The sequence below is a fragment of the Empidonax traillii genome, unplaced genomic scaffold, assembly GCF_003031625.1.
Source record: "Empidonax traillii isolate 1590-97213 ecotype Southwest subspecies unplaced genomic scaffold, ASM303162v1 scaffold1407:size132083, whole genome shotgun sequence".
NCBI classification, from domain to species: Eukaryota; Metazoa; Chordata; class Aves; order Passeriformes; family Tyrannidae; genus Empidonax; species Empidonax traillii.
The window spans coordinates 79,641-89,030 of NW_020956600.1; positions in this window are offsets into that span (position 1 = coordinate 79,641).

Below are 9,390 nucleotides of genomic sequence, written 5' to 3' on the forward strand. Positions count from 1 at the left end.
GTTTTTGTTTTTAAATTTTTTTTCTTTAACCTGCTGGCCCATATGGTGCTGCTTCAGTCAACAACTTTTTATATAATCGGAGTGAGCCTTCCTTTTTTGCTCTTTAATGTACTTAATATTCCATAGATTAAAAAGAAAGCTGCAAAGGTATATCTTAATGTACTTATGTACTAGGTATGGAGCTGTGTGATGTCAGCTTGCACATGCTGTCCAATTGGCAAGCTGCTGATTTTGGTCTCTAAGCAGTTGTTGCCTTCTAAGGGATTATTTCCAATATAGATGAGGACACTTACTGCTCTCATTCTGCATGACTATGTATAATTCTTCTTTTGCTTTGAGAGCTTTGCTAAAGACAGGCTGGGATATGTGAACACAGAAATTGTGTTAAAGGCCCAGATTAGGTTATTTCTGATAATGCTTGGTTCTTAGTGGAATTAAATGTAGCCAGTTAGGAGGCTGAGTAATTGCATTTTTTCTAGATTTTTTTTCCAGACGTTCACTTGTGCCCTGAATAATCTGAAAAATGTACTTTTTTCCCCCTATTGAACATATTTTACATGTTCCTATTAGAATTAGATAGTTGTATAACTTATCTGAAATCTTCTAAATCTTGATCTATTATTGATCTATTTTGTCGCCAGATTTGGAAGACAAATTGCACAATTTTCCACCTTCAAAAAAATCAGGGTTACACAATTGTTATGTTTCAGCAAGCTATGCTTCATGCTTGCTTGAGTCCTGTAATGCCAGTTTTCTTGTACTTTATTATGTCTGCTTTCTACCAATATTTAGTAAGCCATATTTTTCTCCTTTATGTGTTTGTGGAGCATGTAGTTTTCTAGTGGTGAACTCTCTACTCTGAAGAGGAATTGCACAGAAACAACTTCAATTATAAGGCGTAAACAATGTGTTTCTAGCCAGTTGCTAGGCTAGGCACAAGCTGTTACGGTCACCTTTAGTCAGAAGCTTAATGTGTGTCCTGGCAATGTCTCAGTCTGTATATATACCCTAATAACACAAACATCTTTAATGCATGTTTGTTTCTCAGTCCTTTGGGAGGAGAGCTTTAAAATAGGTATTTTGGTTAACAAAGAAGTGTATGTGTTATAAGGATCCTGTGGAAGGGGTGACTTGACTCTTGAACCCAAAGGAAAAATTAGATCAGAAGAATAGGTGGGTCTCAAATTGATGTCTTTGGGATTGAATCCCAACAAATAATATTGAATTGGGTCTGCAAAGTCACTCTGGAAGTCCATTCTCCAGCTGGTAGCAGTACTTATGGGAAAATGTAAGCCCACCTTCAAACTGCTGTAAGAACTTGAGGATGTGAAGATACTGTGAGCTACACTGGCTGTTTTCAGAGCTGATAATATCTCAAGAGGAGAATCATTGAATGCAGTTTACATAAAAGAGGTTGTATCAACATGCAGCTAAAAAAAAAAAAAAAAAAAAGGAGTTGTATAGAGGGAGGGATACATCCCTCAGTTCTAATTGGCTCCTCAGATTTGCAGTTACCTTTACTATGGGCATGTCCTTTGACATAAAGTAGTATGCCAGAACTAAATGCAATGTGGGGGTTTTTTTAATTGACTATAACATTTAATAGCTACTGTCTTTACTTGGAGTACTTGCAGGCATAGTGAGAGACTCTGTATACCCTGTTTTGTATAGTTGAAAGAAAACAGAAAAATTCATGGTGGATGCCTGTAGTTTTCTCATCTATATTTATTTAAAGATCAGAAACCAATCCAATTTCCTCTAACAAGGATTTCAGAGCATTAATTAATTCAGGTTATGGTTTTCAAATAAATGTTTACAGGTGAATCGTCGGATGGTTTTATCTTATGCCACTGCAGGGTAACATGGTTGTCCAGGCTTCTTGATTTCTGTACTAATGCCATCTGGTGACTCAGTGTTATTATGAGGGCCTTCTTCCTGCAGCTGGAAGGATGCAGGATGGCTTTGGCCAATGACTGAATTTGAGGATCAGGAGAAATCCCTCAAGAAGGTGCCTTGGATCTTTGCAGAGGGATTAAGTTAATGGCCCACTTCTGGTAAAAGCAGTGCTGCAATGGATGCTTCAGAGAGGCGGTGAATTAATTTTAATGCTGTAATGATTAGCTGAACTATTGAACTACTACAGTTCATAACCTGTCAGAGCTGAATAAGCTGCCTTCAAGGTAATTTGGGCTGAGGCAACGATACAGTTTGGAATCAGCGGTCATCACCTTGAATTTCAGCTTGTTGCTGTCAGGCAGCAGGTTCAAAGGATGGACTCCTTGCCACACATTTGCAGTATGTTTTTGATGTAGGAGACAACTCTCTAAGCCCTTTCAGATGCCCTACTTCACTCATCAGTTAATAATGTAATAACTCAATTAATAATGTACTGTCCTTTTAATAAGTACCACATATGTGTTTTGCTAAAGCCATTTTAGAGTGTCCAAGGAAAACTGGATTTTGAAGACGACTGCTTCCCAGAACATGGTCCAGAAATGGTTTGAAATTATTTTTAAATAGGAGACCAAAACCATCTCAATTTTTCCATTTTTTTCTATACTAAAATACTGTCTTACCTTTTTTTATTTTTTTTTCCCTCTAGGTACTTGTTTAAAAAAATAGTGTTCATCATGTTACAGTGATGGCTTTGCTTTTAGAACCTCAGCATGCCCAGTAACTGTCATCAGAACCTGTATTTCGCACTGTTGTTCCTCCTGTATTGCCCTGCATTAATTACATAAAGGTTATGGGAGAAGAGAACAAGGTGCCTGGTGAAGTGCAAGTCTAGAAGGAAATGAGGAAAGTTATAAGTAAAGTTAGAGTGGAAACAGTAACCTCTGCCTTCAGCTTCAGAGCTGGGGTTTCAAGGGCCTATGCAAGCTGCCAAAGTGTTTGCCACAATGCTGAACAAACAGTGCTGGTGGACAGTTCTTACACTCTTGAAACCTGAAATTTTATGTGTTTTGGGTCTGGGGTTGGAACTGAGTACAAACCAAACCAGCCTGTTCTCATAGCGTAGCTGAAACCCTGCAGGCTTTGCTGGACAAGCGTACATAAGACGCTGAGGCTTATTCCAATCTCTTTGTTAATCCCTTCTTATGGTCTCTAGGGGAAAGAATGATTTTGACAGTTCTAGGAAAATAAAATACATACATGCAAGATATATGTGTGCGTGTGTGTATGATAAAAAAGGCCTGCCATATTACGGTGAAACTGGACAATATATTGTCAGAAGTGACATCTCTCGCCGTTAAAATTTTAAAAATAGCAATTTCTTCCTGAAAAAATACTTGTGAGTTTATAGGTCTGTATTGTGCAAATTCATATATTGTAGGAATATGGACATCCACGCACACCCTCTTAGGAAAGGCCCAGAATTTCTGAGATGAAAGCCTGGCCTAAACTGTGAAGTGCAGGTGCTCAGTGCTTTTTGAAAACTGCTTCTTCAATTCTCTCCAGCTGAAGAGTGTTGGTCTGCAAGCACTCAAAATCTTCGTGCATCTGTGGAAATTCATGGCCCCAGATCCATGGGGCTCATGCTTGAACAGAAATTGTGAAAACCATGTGTAATATCTTGTATTAGTAATGTGTGCTGTGCCAGCAGCATGAAACCAAAATAGAGACCTGCTGAAGCCTGGAAAAGGTGTCAGCTGGTGAGGATACTCCATTGGCCAGAGTTATGTGCTGAGTCCAAAGTTAGAAATGTTCATTTCCAAATCTAGTTTGAATGTAGCCTAGGATAATGCAGTAAGTATGACTGCACTAGGTTTCCTGACTTTTTAAATAATTTTATGCTAAAAATTCAAGTAAGGTTTCTATTAGTTTTCTATATTGTTTTTAATAAATTTTAGCAAACTGATGATACAACTTATCCAAGAGGAATATACTGTGTTTCTTACTTAGAGGGGTTCTCTTCATAGGTTTATCATCTTTCCTTAAAACATAAACAGAGCTTATTGGATTGAAATCAAACAACACAATTCAAAAAATGCATTCAAGTGTGCTGTTTAAGGCATTACAGTGGGAAGTTGTATTGCACACCCTATACCTCAGCTCAGTCTGATCTAAATTTCTCTGTCCTTCTGCCCTATTTAGATTGTAGGATATAGCCAGAGTCATCAGGGGTTGAGTTTTGGTTTTTTTAGCCACTGTGTTAGCTATACATGACAGTTTTTTGGTTGAAGCCCTTATAAGAGGTAGTTGAAGGTGAAAAAAATCACATAGTGAGGACTTTGTGAATGACAATGATATATGATCCCTTATGACATGGAGGGAATGCTAGAATCCTTTGCTTCAGGTAAGATGGTGTAATTAGGCACACTGAAGAGTCCTAACAGCCACCCAGAAATTACTGAGCTGCAGGGTTTAGGAACTGCACAGCCTGGTTCTTCTCCATAAAGGCAAAGAAGAGGTAAAAGTGTGGGATAGAAAGGCAGTTGTTGCCAGGGGAGAGGCAGCCACCCCTGACAGCAGCATTAATCATACCTGCCATCTCTTGGTGGTGGCAAAAGCCATGACTCCAGCTCTCCATGCCAGTCCTGATGGGTCTTGTTCTTTTTCATCCCTCTGCTTCCTCACTCAGGCAATGGCCCAGGGAGAAGACTACTCTACTTCCAGCGTAGAGGAAGTAATTTGGAGGCAAGCATGTGAGGAAGCAGGATCTTTAAAACAAAGTCAGCTTCATAGTTAATGAAGGAAAGAGGGAAGCAAAATACATGTATAGCCCTCCTGTGATACCTGTGATCTCCCTCGTACTGCTACACCTCTAATGGCTTTTTCCAGTCTGAGCATTTGGACTGTGAAGACTCCAAATTCATGAGGTTAATTAAATGCAAAGTGTTAGACAGAGACTGGGCTACATAAATTCAGGCTTTTGTGCATCTGCACGTGTTCCCTCCAAAAAATATAGGAATGTCTTGCCTGATGGCCTGAATTGAAAGCAAAGGATACTGTGGTACAACAGTATCTGTGACATTTTTGATTCAGCTGCGAGAGATTCACCTGCCAGCCTTTGGACAGGAATCAGTGGAAATGCTACCAAAGCCCACAACTACTCCGTTTCTTTAGCCTTTGCAGCTGGACCATGGTGTTCCTGAGTGTTAAGTAACTACCTGTTTGTACAAATAACAAATCTAATACAGCGCATGAAAGTGGTCATGAGCAAGACTCTCTTGTGTGTTTTGGAAGAAGAGTGGGCAAAATCTTCAACTTGCTCTTATCCATGCTGTTTGGACCCTACTGGTGGAGAACAATCAAACAAGTAATAAAAAAGGCAGCTTCCAAGGCATGGTTAACTTTTTAAAATGTCTTTGTTGGGCTGACAAATACCTATGACTACCATAAGTCTGAAAAAAAAGGTGTGACTCATTAGACTCCAACGTCTTGTGGGTCAGAGTGGATGAGTTGTACTTTTGGAGCATTGTCTTAGACATGCCTTTTTTTCCTAATTCAGACCTATCTAAAAGTAGAAAACTCAGACATGGAATCATAGGATGGTTTGGGTTGGAAGGGACCTTAAAGATCCCCTAGAAAGTTTTGTGTACTTATTTAGGGCTTAATGATATCTTTACTCAGACATGCTTGAACTTTACTTGTGTGTTGTACATCATGTGAATGGAGCTGCTGAAGATGACAGTCAGGAACAAGAGTGCAACTTTGAACTTTTCTTGACTTGCAGATCTAATGAGGGGGAAATTCTTTCCTTGGAGTTTGCCCGGCAGCTTGTAACTCATTTTCCATGTCCCTTGTATGAAGTAGGGACTTATGTTGTTGAAATCCTTGTGTGAATGCCATATTGATCCTGAGATTGGCTCAGTTGATTAGAGCACGGTGCTAATAACACTAAGGTTGTGGGATTGATCCCCCTATTGGCCATTCATTTAGGAGCTGGACTCGATGATCGTTGTGGGTCCCTTCCAACTCAGGATATTCTGTGAATATTTCCTTTGAATGGACTGTTTACCTTCTGCTTGCAAAGGTTCTTTGCTAGGAGAGGAAGGTGCTCATATATGCAATAATACATTTGTGGGCTCAAGACCCATATTTTAATTTAGTGCTGCAGAAAACTAGCAGGTAGGATGTAGTTTCAAATCACATATGGATAGGATGTGGCATATTTGAATGACCACTCTCCTGACAGTCGTCTTATACATAGGAAACAATTTTCCTCTTGTGCAGAATGAAGAACGTGGCTTTTACACTGGGTTTCTTCTTGCTGTGCATAACCTTGTTCCCATCTGCAACTGCCTAAAAATAGATAGAGCACAGAACATTTCACATTAAAAATGAGTTGCTTGTGAAAGGAAGTGGAGTGAGGACATAAGCTGTATCTGATTACTGGTAGAGGCTAATTACACATAGGATCCCTTCCTTTCTTTTGTCCCTTTCTTCCCTCCAACACCTTCCCACTGCAGAGTTTACAGTCATTCGAATATTATGTCTTCTGTCTGACCATGGATGAGTGCAGAGGATGCCCTTTTCGTTGTGCATCTCTCAGTCACTGCATTCTCAACTTGCCTGCTTTTATTAGGCCACACTGGCTGTGGCAATGTGGGACGCAGCCTGCGTCTGTCAGATGAATTTCCTTCACAGTTCCCTGAGGAATCATCAGGTCACAGCGAGCATCTGTAATGTTGCCATCCCTGCTGCGCTGACTCACTCCCACTGCTTTTCAATGGAGAGCTTCAGTGACAGTCAGAGGGGCATGGAGAGCTGTTGCTATTTTTAAAATATTTGCAGTATAAGTGAAATGTATGAATAAATCAGTATCTATGCAAAGAAAGAACGAGAGCAAGAGGTTTAACCCCAGTTTCGTACGTATGTCCCATTCCAGGCTTATTCTTTCTTTTATCCATGCATAAACAAATAAAAAGGGGAGGAGCTCCAACAGACAAGAATGAAAGACATACTTTCTACCTGACTCTGGGCAGATTTGGGGAACAGCTTTCTATGGTGGAAATGCTCGAGTTTAATCCTGTTGTTTTTATCTTTCAGACCAAGGGATTTGAACTTTTCTCTGTGACAAATGCCTTTTTAACAAATGTATAGGTGTTTCTTCTGTCTTGTTAGGTGTGGGGTGACCTCTCATACCTGGTATGACACAAAACTCCTTTAAACCAAAGAGACTTTTTTTTTTTTTTAATGTCTGAAGTCTTTAGTGGGTTTCAGCAAAATGTGTAACTAGATAAAGTCCTCTAGCCTTTCTGGGTGGATAAATAGGTCTCTAAGTTAGGAATTCTACAGACAAATTCTTCCTTCTCATAAAAGAACAAGGTTCAGCTTAAATACAGAGATATGTTGCTTGAAAAGGCATCAGTTTAAAAAATATAGTTTTATGATAATTAACTCTTAGGTCTACTTCAGAGCAATTTTAAAAAGAGACAGAATGTGGGCAAGTACCAATTATCTGTTACAATTAGCTTGCATCTTATTGTACATATTAAGGAAATTAATGACAGTAGGCAGTTAGAACTGTCTCATTACTAATAATTAATATGATAAGTCTTCAGTAGCCCATTGGCAAAATAAGCATACGAATTAAATGTGATGTCAATAGCAATAATAATTATAAGAGAACAGATACACTTGAAGTCCAGTAACAGTAATGGGAAGCTGTTTTTTTCAAAGCCATTTCAGTCCATCTCCTACTTGAAAAGCAAGCGTATATTTTTTCATAAATATTTATTTAATGGAAATCATGCCTAAGAAGTGCATTCAGTTGTTCTGGAATACTAGAAAATGAAATTTTATGACTGCTCAATAATTTTCTAATCCTTCCTGTATTTGCACAGGACAATATAAACACCTTTTTAAACGTTTTTACCAGTAGGATGGAATAACTTATTTCGAGTCTATATGCATAAGGGGCTAGTTGATATAAACTAAAATCCTTAAGATGGTCAGAGGCTGGAGGACTTGCCCTGTGCAGCCTATTAAAGAGAGAACTTTATGAGGACCTAGTAGCAGCAGCCTGTCAGTACATCTGAGGAGCTTACCAAGAGGATGGAGACAGGCTTTTCTGCAGTGAGTCATAGCAGGACAATACAGAAGATATAAATTGCCTATAGACCTCCTGATGGCTCTTCTGGTCTTAACTTTTCCATGATTCGTTTTCTGTGATCATAATAAACTTTCTTCACCACAGTGACCCATCCTTGACATGCAATGAAATTTTAACTGAGCCTCATAGTGATGTACAGAGAGCCATGGTGGCTTTGGGAGTGCATAGGTAACTTGGTTTGGGATGAAGGAGAAGAAATATTGAGGCAGGAACAGAAGGGTGAAATATGAAGTTACAGGGAAAAGACTTGTAAACTCTTCAGGATTTTGGAAGTAGGAATGGAGTAGAATAGTTGAAAGCTACCCAACAACGGAATAGAAATGTTTCCTTTTGAGGAATACATACTGCTAAAGAAATCCTTTGGTCTCTGTGAGGGCCATAATAATCTCAATTGTAATATCTGAGAGTGAATTATTAATATTCTGCTGGATGCATGTCACTGGACATGAGAGAAATAACTGAAGAACTGCAAGCAGTGTTTCCTGGTGGAGGTGGAGAGGCTGTCCATTAAGCTGCATTGCAGATGACCATCCAGATTTTATGAGGGTGTGGTTTCACATAACGGGGAGACTTTTGTATTTTTTCAGCTTACTTCATAATTTCGTTTTCATTAAAGAACCTTCCCTTTGGCTTCGTAACAGAGTAACCACCTCTCACCTTGGGTTTCTTACTGCACTTGCTGTTGCTCAAATATTGGTTCCTCTTGTATTAGTGACAGCAGTCAAAGTGTTTTTAGTATTTGATTAATTTTTACTATTTGATTAATTGTTAATCAGAGCAAAAGCCAGACTTTTTCCAAGGGTTTAATGTGTCAGTCCTTTTCTATGTTAAATAGCAAAACTATTGTTATTGAAAGAGGATCAGCAGTTTTCTCTCAATCTTGAAAATTTTATTTTCACTTCTCTGACCAGAGCTCCCACCTTCAATATAACAGGTTTTAAATGCTTAAGTGTTCCACCACTTTCACTTCTGCTGTGCTGCCTTCAGTCTGATGGCTGCAATTATTCCCAAACACTTGCAAGATAGATGACTAGTGACATGCAAGAGGTATGAAGCAAGACAATCAGTGAAAACAAGACATGATTAATTTAGGGCACAAATGAGAGAAAAAGATGGACTTTCTATTATTCCTGTGGCTGAAAGCCCTTCTGCCTGTCTGAGTTCAAATAAAGGCATCAAAAGTGGAAAAATATGACATAGCAACTGTCATAAGTGGTCACAAGCTTTTGTGACCACTTTGGAGCTTCTTTCCTAAAGCAAATAGTAGGGTAGTATCAAGAAGCAAGGCTGGATGCACAGAATTTTAAGCAGAAAGTCAGACTCAGCTGAAG